Consider the following 9,463-nt stretch of genomic DNA (forward strand, 5'->3'; position numbering starts at 1 on the left):
TGATTGCGAAACGGGACGGCTCTGAATTCTGTCACTTGTCATATGATTCAGGGCAATTTCCAGACTCTAGTCAAAGTTACTGCGTCAGCGGCTCTGCATATACCTTTTTTTTTTTTTTTTTGGAGACTTGCAATCGCTTATTGGGGTTTCCGAATGAGTTTGGGGTATCTAGCTGAAAGTTAATTCAGATGACTGATAATGTGAATGTTGACCGGTCTTGAACTCGAACTTAGTGGACAATTTGAGAGTTTAGCATCCACCCCCAAATCGATACCCTTGGGAATCCTCCACCAGGTGGATAAACTTAAATCTTAGCACTGAAGTCTGTAAATTAAATTGTAGTAACCAACGTGGACACCCCGGGAGGTCACTCTCCCCGGGCTCTGTCCTGGTGGCGTAGGGGAGCGTAGGGCTCTGCCCCATGATGTACAGTCCCTTTCCATGACGTTGGAGATGAAGCTGGGCCTTGAGTCTGCGCCTGCATATTCCTACAGCTTCTCAGAGTCTGTGGACAATGACTGAGGAGACAAACCATGCAGGAAACAGCTCTCTAGAGCTCCCCCTGTCGGGATAGAGACTGAACTGTAGTGAAAGGAAAGTGATTTGATCATTTTTATTGTACAATTGGGTCAAGCTCTTACCTTGTTTTTCAGTGATCGCTCAGGATTTGAAATCACTTGATCTGAGGTAAGAAAATCTACGAATTGCTTTTGACTTAAGGCTGTATGCCAGTCAACATTTTGCATTAGACTTTCGATCATTATGAACTCAGTTCCTTTTCCTGAAGGTGCTGCTGTTTAATATGACGGGAAAGAAATTTTGCTATATATTTCAAGCCACATTGACCCAATTTTCTCATGCTCATGTTCCAGGAAGATACCTTTTTTATTCAAATAAGTGAACTGCTAATGTTTTCACATCTTTAATTCTCATGTAACAGAAATTTCCGTATTTGGAAATTTAAAAAATGATAGTTAGGATGACTTAACCAAAGTCACCTTTAGCAAAGCTTGCAAAGGAGCCATATAGCTGTAACCTTCATGCCCCCTCAAAAGTACATCCAGGATAGCAAAGGGTTTGGTCTCAGGTGCAAGCTATTTTCTATGATAGTGGAGATTAAACTGGGTTTATGCGCCTTCACACATAACAATGGATAACGGTGACTAGGTAGCCATGAAATAGTTAATAGTGACTGGTTTATAATTAAACAGCTAACCCAAATGGATTTTCTTTAACAGGCTTTCATCTACATGTATAGCATAGTTGGATAATGAAAAATGAAATCACTTAATATTTTGAGGGGCAATAGTATTTAATAAAAGGTATTCCAACGTGGACACCCCGGGAGGTCACTCTCCCCGGGCTCTGTCCTGGTGGCGTAGGGGAGCGTAGGGCTCTGCCCCATGATGTACAGTCCCTTTCCACAACGTTGAAGATGAAGCTGGGCCTTGAGTCTGCGCCTGCATATTCCTACAGCTTCTCAGAGTCTGTGGACAATGACTGAGGAGACAAACCATGCAGGAGACATCTAGTATACTAAAATTAAAATTAAGATCTTAAGTAAAATAAGAGTATAATCCTTCTTTGTTTTGTTTTCATTCAGGAGAGAAGAGGATCCTCACCTAACTGACAACCCAGCACCTAATGTTTGGGTCCTTTGTTTGGCAGGGAGAGTTGGTAAATGAACCATAAATCCTGTTTTTGGAAGATTAGCATGGACAGTTTAAAAGTCAAGGCACATTTGACTCCTTTGAGAATCTACACTTGAGAGTAAATCAAAAGGGGAAGCCAGAGGTTAGAAATGCAAATTTTCACCAGTGGCCCCAGAAGCACACCAACTGTAACTCAATGGAAAGCAAAAGTCCATGAAAACTTAGATGTCTTAATAGATATAAATGTCTGTTCCTATTGTATTTATGAATTTTAATAAAGATGACTGTACATTTGTGTGGTTCCTTTTTTATGTGGAAATGTAATTGTCAGCCATTCAGTGAATAGAATTGTTAAAGAAGAGAACTGCCTATAGCAGTTAATGCCTGGTTGGTTCTACACTAAAATCTCTGAGCACTTGGTCTGTCCTGGGTTTAACTAATTATTGGGAAAGTGCATGTTGGTTCCTGGCCAGTTCTAGGGCCCAGATAAAAGCTGTCACAGCTGTTAAGGCTAGTGAAGCATCTGTTAAAGCAAGTGCTTCCCTTGAGCCTGAGAAAATTGTCAGCCTGCCTATGGCATGAGAGTTGGAGTCACGATGGAAGCTTTGTCAAGCCTGTGTGCAGGCTGCCAGCATTATAAGGCAGCCACAAGACTGATGGAAGTAGAGGGGAACCATCCAAAGAGTAGATCTAGGTGGGGCTGAATTAACTCAGAAAGGTGTTGGGAGGTGTCATGACCATGGTCCTGCCTAAAAGCCATTGAAGTCAGGGCTGAAGGAAGTGAGTGGTTCAGGGGCTTGAGTGGTGGGTCAAAGCCCAAACTCCTATGGAATATCCAGGTGGGCAGTTTTTCAGTATTGACCAGAGCCTGGATGTCAGCTGAACTACGACCATGATCAGGGAAAGCGTGGAGAACTGCCTTTACAGCGTTTGCCTAAGGAAGTAATGACACTAAACACTTGTCCCTGGCATTGTTCTAAGCAATTGGCATGTGTTGCTCTCCACAGCCCTTAGGTGGGTGTTGATCTAACCCATTTTCAGATGGGAAAATTGAAGAACGGGAAAGCAAAATAGTTGCCAAATCCACAGCTAGGAAGCAGAGCCTCTGCAAACTTGGAAAAGTAGCTGAATGCAAAGGCAGGATCTTGTTCATCGGGATCAGCCCCTGTGTCCTTTCATCTTGGCACTACTATGTACAGTCCCTGGGGAGTAGATAGATACCCAGCAAAACGAATACTGTTACTTTTTAGTATAGATTCTCAGGATAGTGCTTGATAACAGGCTGGGCAGGAAATACAGCTGACCTCGGGCAAAAGCCCATGTAACAGTTGACTCCCAAAACTGAATAGTGTACTATTGACCAGAAGCCTTACTGGTAAGTCAGCATTGTATGTTAAATATATTTGTACTGTAAGCCAAACAAAAGGAAAATTTTTCAAGTCGGATCTCCCAAAAATTTCCCAGTGTTAATTGAAAAAAGTCTATTAAGTGGACCTGCACAGTTAAAACCCAGGGTGTCCAAATGTCAGTAGTATATGCATTTCTAAGTGAGCAAAGCTCTCAGGTATTCTAGGTCCCACCCTTTCTGCTAAACTTAAGCTTGCAACATATTTGCCTGTAGACTTCACAAACAGGCTCTTCTGTCCTTTTTCTGCATCTAGGCAATCATATGGGTGGTTGTCAGACTGGGTTTGAAAACAACTCCACCACTTACTGTCCATGTGACACTGGGCAAGTCATTTAACGTCTGCCTCAGTTTCCTCATCCGTACCTACATTTTGGGGTTGCAATGAGAATCACTTGAGTTAGTGTTTGTAAAAAGTTTCTTACAGTCTCAAATGGAATGAGCTTGTTAAGTAAAACTCTGATTTGTCAAACTACAGATACAGTATCCAATAAATTTTGTTAAATGAATAAAGTTCACCATTTATCCACTACTCAACCTGGCTTATCTCACTCAGAACCAACCCTTTCTTCCCTGGAGAGAAAAAGGGAGATTCACGGATTAGTAACTTGCCCAAGATCACCTAACTAGTAAGTAGCAGAATCAGAATTTGAACCTAACTCCAAAACTATATTGCAGTAGACTACTATCATATTAGCTTTGAACAAGGTAGTGTAAGTAACATGTACATTATTTCATCTAATACTTGGTTCACCTTTGTCAAGTAGGGACATTTTGTGCCCATTATGCAGCTGAAAAAGCTAAAATTGGAGGATTTTTGGAACTTGCCCAAGTTGCACAGCCAGTAAGTGGAAGAGCATGCATCCGAGCAAGGCAATTGACTACAGAACCTATACTCAATCTACATCATATCACATGTCAAAAAATATCAACTATTTCCACCTGATTTAAACCACAGAGTTTTTTGGTACTAAGCTAATGGAGTCACCGTTTATAGAGTGTCCGCTTTAATGAATTATTAATCTGTATGTCTAGCTTTACTTGACTGGAAAATCAAGTAGAGATGAGTGGTTTCCTGGGGATTGAAAGTTCCTCCATGGCTGTGTCTCTCTCTCCATGGCCATGTGCACATCTTTGTCTCTACCCTTGATGGATGAAACCCACCACTTGATAGTACTTGACATTTGACAGGCATTCTTTAATCCCTACACAGCCCTATGCAGGAACTTTGATTAAATCCACGCTATAGAAAAGGAAGACATCAAGGTTAGACCATTTACCCAAGGTCATGCAGAGTGAAACTTGAAGGTCTGTATCTAGACCCTGAACTCTTAACCACTATCGTCACTTCCCCTTCCCCTAAGCATCGAGGACTTCAAGCATTCTATCATGATGATTGGCATTCTGATATGATTCTTTTCCAGTTGTCCATCTAACCTATTATTTGGGGAATCCTCAATGAAACCAGGGTTGTCAACTCAGTACCTCGTACTGTGTGCCTGGCACAGAGCAAACATTGGTCAATGACTTTGTTTCCTATTTCATTGATTTCTGCTTTGATCTTTATTATTTTCTTCAGTTTACTCTAGATTTAGTTTGCTCTTCTTTTTCTCATTTCTTAAAGAAGAGAGGCCATTAATTTGAGACCTTTCTTTTTTCTAATACAGTATACTTTAACTTTTCTCCAAATATTGCTTTAATGATACCCCACAAATTCTGGTATGTTGTGTTTTAATTTTTAATTCAGTTTAAAGTACTTTCAAATTCCCTTTTGACTTATCTATGGACTATTTAAAAGTGTGTTAGTTTTTAAATATTTGAGAATTTTCCAAAAATCTTTTTGTTATTGGTTTCTACTTTAATCCCAGTGTAGTCTAAGAATATACTTCATTTGGCTTGAATCCTTTAAAATTTACCAAGACTTGTTCTATGACCCAGAATATGGTCTATCTTGGTAAGTGTTTTCTATGAACTTGAAAAGAATGTGTATTTTAGTGTTGTTTGAAGCAACAAAGTGGAGTGTGAAGAAAGGTGAAATATTCTGTAAATGTCAATCAGTTCAAATTGGTTGATAGTGTTGCTCAAGTCTACTTTATTGCTGGTTTTCTGCCTACTCATTCCAATAGGTTTAAACCACAGAACTTTTTTGTACTAAGCTAATGGAGTCACCATTATACCATAAAAACTGAGTGTCAGCTGTAATGAATTATAAATCTGTATGCCTAGATTTAGTAAGTGGAGTATTGAGAGTGGAGTATTGAAATCTCTAGCTATAATTATGAATTCATCTATTTTTTCTAGGAGTGCTATCACGTATTTTGCTTCATGTATTTTGAAGCTATGTTATTAGTTGCATTTAAGTTTAGGATTGTACATTTTGACTCCTTTATTATTATGAAAATACCTTCTTTATTGCAATAACATTCTTTGCTCTGAAATCTTTGTTTTTAACACAGCAACTCCAGTTTTCATTTGACTAGCTTTACCAGAGTCTTGTTCTATCCTTTTACTTTCAACCTTTTTATTTATTTATTTTTTAAAGTGTATTTCTTTAAATATAGGAAGTATATTGTTGTCTTGCTATTTTGATTTATGTCAGTCTCTGCCTTTTAATTGGAGTGTTTAGACCATATTTATTTTCATATGATTAACGTGCTTAGATTTGAGTCTTATCATTTTGATTTTTGTTTTCTGTCTCATCTGTTCTTTGTTTCTTTTGTCCTCTTTTTCTGTCTTTTAAAAGTTGAGTTATCTTTTTCTGATTCCATCTTATCTTCTTTATTCTTACCAGCCATAAGTTTCTTTGTTATTTTTGAGATTGCTTTAGGGTTTATGGTATATATCTTTAACTTATCAGAGTCTACATTCAATTAATACTATATCACTTCCCTTATTATAGTATAATAAGTATATTATAGTATAAGAACATTTCTTATCTTAGAGTCTTTGTTATTGCCATCCTGTATTTTACTTTTATATGTTATAAAACCCACATACATTATTATTTTTATTTAAACAGGCAACTATCATTTTTAAAGTTTTAGGAAAGAAAAAAATCTGAAATATATCCCATGTAGTTACATTTCCAGTGCTCTTCATTCCTTTGTGTAGATACAGGATTTCATTTGGTATCACTTTCCATAAGTATTCCATACATGTCACTCATGTATTACTTTAATAATTCTTTTACTATAGGTCTGCTGGTGAGAATTCTTTCAGCTTTTTTATGTCTGAAAATAATTTCACCTTCATTTTTGAAATATATTTTTGCTGAATATACATATAGATACAATTTTGTTGGAGTGCATTAGAGGTGTTCCTCCATTGTCTTCCTGTTGCATTGTATCCTTTGTTCCTCTCTATATAACATGATGCACTGTATCTTTGTCTTGTTCTGTATGTAACGTCTTTTTTCTGACTGCTTTTTAAGATTTTCTATCATTGGTTTTTGTGCAATTTGGGTGATGTGCCTTATTTTTTGTGCTTGCACTTCTTTGATTTTGTATTTGGGTTTTCCAGAGAAACAGAACCAACAGGATGTATGTATGTATAGATAGATTTTTTTTTAAGGAATTGGTTCCTGTGATTGTGGGGGCTGAAGTCTGAAAGCAGGTCAGCAAGCTGGAAATTCCAGCAAGAGTTCATGTTGCAGTCTTGAGACTGGAGGAGGTAGACTTGGCGGAATTCCTTCCTTAAGGCCTTCAACTGACTGGGTGAGGCCCACCCACCTTACAGAGGGGTGGTTCTTGTTTTCCTCAAAGTCCACTGATTTAAGGGTTATCATGTCTAAAAAGGAACCTTCCCAGCAACATTTAGATGGGCATTTGACCAAAAACAGCACTGTAACCCAGCCAAGTTGATATACATAAAATTAGTCACATAATGATCACAAATTTGTACGTTTATAGTTTGGACATATTTTAGCCATTAGTTCATATATTTTCTGTCCCTAGCTTCTCTTGCTTTCAGGATCTCCAATTACCTGTATATTTGGCCATTTGAAGTTATTTCATAGTTCATTAATGCTATTTTCACTTTGTTTTTTAATTCTTTTTTTCTCTGTGTTTTATTTTGGATAGTTTCCATTGCTATGCCTTCCGGATCACTAATCATTGTTTTTGTAATACCTAACCTATTTTTAATCCCATCCGGTGTATTCGTCTTCTTAGATATTGTCAAGAAGTTCACTTTGGGTCTTTTTATATCTTCCATGTCTCTGCTTAGCTTTTGATCATATAGAATATGGTTATAATAACTTTAAATGTCTTTCATTTCTAATTCTATCATCTTTGCCAATTATGGATCAGGTTCAGCTCATCTCTTATGGTTTGTGTTCAGTGAATAAGACAATGATAGAGTATGAAAAAAGTTAAACTTGGATTCAGAGAAGGAAAAGGTAAGTGGGCCAAGGAAGCCTTCATGGAGTTGGGAACTGAACTGAGCCTTAAAATATATCAAGAATGCAGCTTGTCAGGGAGGAAGACACCTGGTAGGAAGAACAGCCCAGGTAAAGGTGAGAAGGTAGGCAGGCACGGGCACCTTCAGAGTACAGTGAGGCTAAGGGGGAGATGGGCAGTCAGCAGCCTGGGGCATGTGCTACCTGTGCTCAAAGCACAGTGCTGAAGAAATATTTGAGTCTTAGTTTTCGAAGCAGGGAAAGGTCTTACAGCCATGATTTAGGAAGACTAACCTAGGGGTGTAGGTGGAATGAAATGGAGGGAAAGGAGTTAAGAGGCAGGAGCAGAGGCCAAAGGGTGGTGTTTCAGATCCAGAGGAGCAGCAATAGAAACATGAAGAGATGAGGGAGGAAAGAACCAGAAAAGAAGTTGAGGTTTGAATCTGTACTTCCTAGAGAACCTTAACCTTGGCTGGAAAGATGAAATTGGGGGAGTCTAGATCCATGGGAAATGAGTTTTATTTTAGCCATTGGGTCTTCTGGGTAGAGGTGTAGGGCTTAAACCAAGGGTGGAGGTCAGAACCAGACCAGATGGACTGCCTTCTCAGGGAGAGGGTGATGGCTCAGCCCTGAACAAAAGTTCTGGCCCTCTTCCACCACTTGTGTGATAACCGCAGAGAACTTGCTTAAATTCTTTGAACGTCATTTTTCTCATTTTCCAACTGTCATGAGGTTTCTGTGAGGAAAAAAATCAGCTAATGGATGTGTTTCTGTAGTTAACAAAATAATTTACAAAATATGTGATAATAATCCTTTTTATAATTACATTAAGCCATGTGAATGAGTAAGATCTTGGAGGAAGACAGCAGAGAGAGAAAAATAAGAGATCCCAGGGTTAAAAACTTGGGGGAATTTCACAGTATATCATCCAAAAAAGGAGTCCATGATGGAGGCGCAGGTAAACCTGGAGAGGTAAGAGACTCCAAAGATGGGGGATGCTTTGGGGTGGGCTCTGCATACTAGAAGAAATTCTGTTGGTAAACACTCATCGAAAATGTCCATCTAGAGTTCAGGTCTGATAGAAACGAATTTCAGAGTTAGAATCAACGTGAAATGGAGAAAATACACTTCTGCAGAGGTCACTGCCCTGATGTGGGAAACCCCCAGACTCAATCAAATGACCTGTTCACCTCAGGGAACATCTGAAATCCTGAAGATGTTTGTATCCAGTCCTGTAGAAGGAGTGTATTAACAAGAGAAGCTGGTTGGCTAGGTGCCTGTTTTCCGTCTCCAGCTCCCAAACCCAGTCCACACCTTTATCCTCTTTCTTCTCTGGTCTCCCTTTTTCTTCTTGCTCTTCCCACTCTTAGTTTCCCCCTCCCCCTAGCCCATTCTCCATTTTGTTCTAAACCAAAAATCTGCCCAGGTCACTCACGTGCTGAAACCCCTTCCATAGTTCCCTATTGCCCCAGGATAGAGGCTGGTCTTAGGCACACAAGACCCTGCAACCATGGTCTGATCCTCCCTCTCCACTGCTCTCCTCTGTCAATCCCAGGGGCACCCCTGCTCCAGACAACCCTTGGCAATTTCCCACAGCCACCTTAGGATCTCACTCCCTGATTGCAAGGGTGCTTCTCCTAGGAGGCCCTGTCCTTTTGGACTTAATTTGGAAAGCCTTGCTTAAGCCGCAGGCTGAGCCAGATGCCCCTGTGCGTACCCCTGTCATAGGCCAGTGTGGTTGTTGATAAGTCTGATTTCTCATCTTCCTCTGATGGACACCCTCTTGACAACCGGAAAGATCAGTGTCTCTTCTCCATATAGTCCCTTCCATACCGATTTTTCCAAACAAACCCTGACTTCAAGTAGTCTTTCTGGTTGTCAGTCTGCGAGTTCCCATTTGGAGTCTCCAAAATACACACCCACTGACCGTCCCCGGAGAGAATCTGGTCAAGAGCTCTCGAGCTCGAGCGCGCCACCCGCACTTCCCGGGGCGGCCGCCAGGGGCCGCCG

General features: G+C 39.8%; 1 protein-coding gene and 2 non-coding genes across 12 annotated transcripts in view; all 3 read left to right on the forward strand.

Annotated features, from left to right (window-relative positions):
• The window catches only part of LOC108402919 (mediator of RNA polymerase II transcription subunit 18), a 184,412-nt gene extending 182,467 nt beyond the window's left edge, over positions 1-1,945 (forward strand). For all 10 annotated transcript variants that reach the window (XM_073233480.1, XM_073233481.1, XM_073233482.1 and 7 more), the window contains 2 exons: positions 654-687; positions 1,604-1,945. The gene's annotated coding sequence lies outside the window, so the exon portion shown is untranslated. The remainder of the gene's footprint in view (positions 1-653; positions 688-1,603) is intronic.
• LOC118970988 (small nucleolar RNA SNORA73 family) lies at positions 346-548 on the forward strand. The gene has a single exon (XR_005059215.1). It is a non-coding gene; the product is annotated as a small nucleolar RNA SNORA73 family (small nucleolar RNA).
• LOC118970987 (small nucleolar RNA SNORA73 family) lies at positions 1,328-1,530 on the forward strand. Its single transcript, XR_005059214.1, has one exon. It is a non-coding gene; the product is annotated as a small nucleolar RNA SNORA73 family (small nucleolar RNA).
• Positions 1,946-9,463: the final 7,518 nt, after the last annotated feature.

Source organism: Manis javanica, chromosome 4 (genome assembly GCF_040802235.1).
Source record: "Manis javanica isolate MJ-LG chromosome 4, MJ_LKY, whole genome shotgun sequence".
In the NCBI taxonomy this organism is placed as follows: Eukaryota; Metazoa; Chordata; class Mammalia; order Pholidota; family Manidae; genus Manis; species Manis javanica.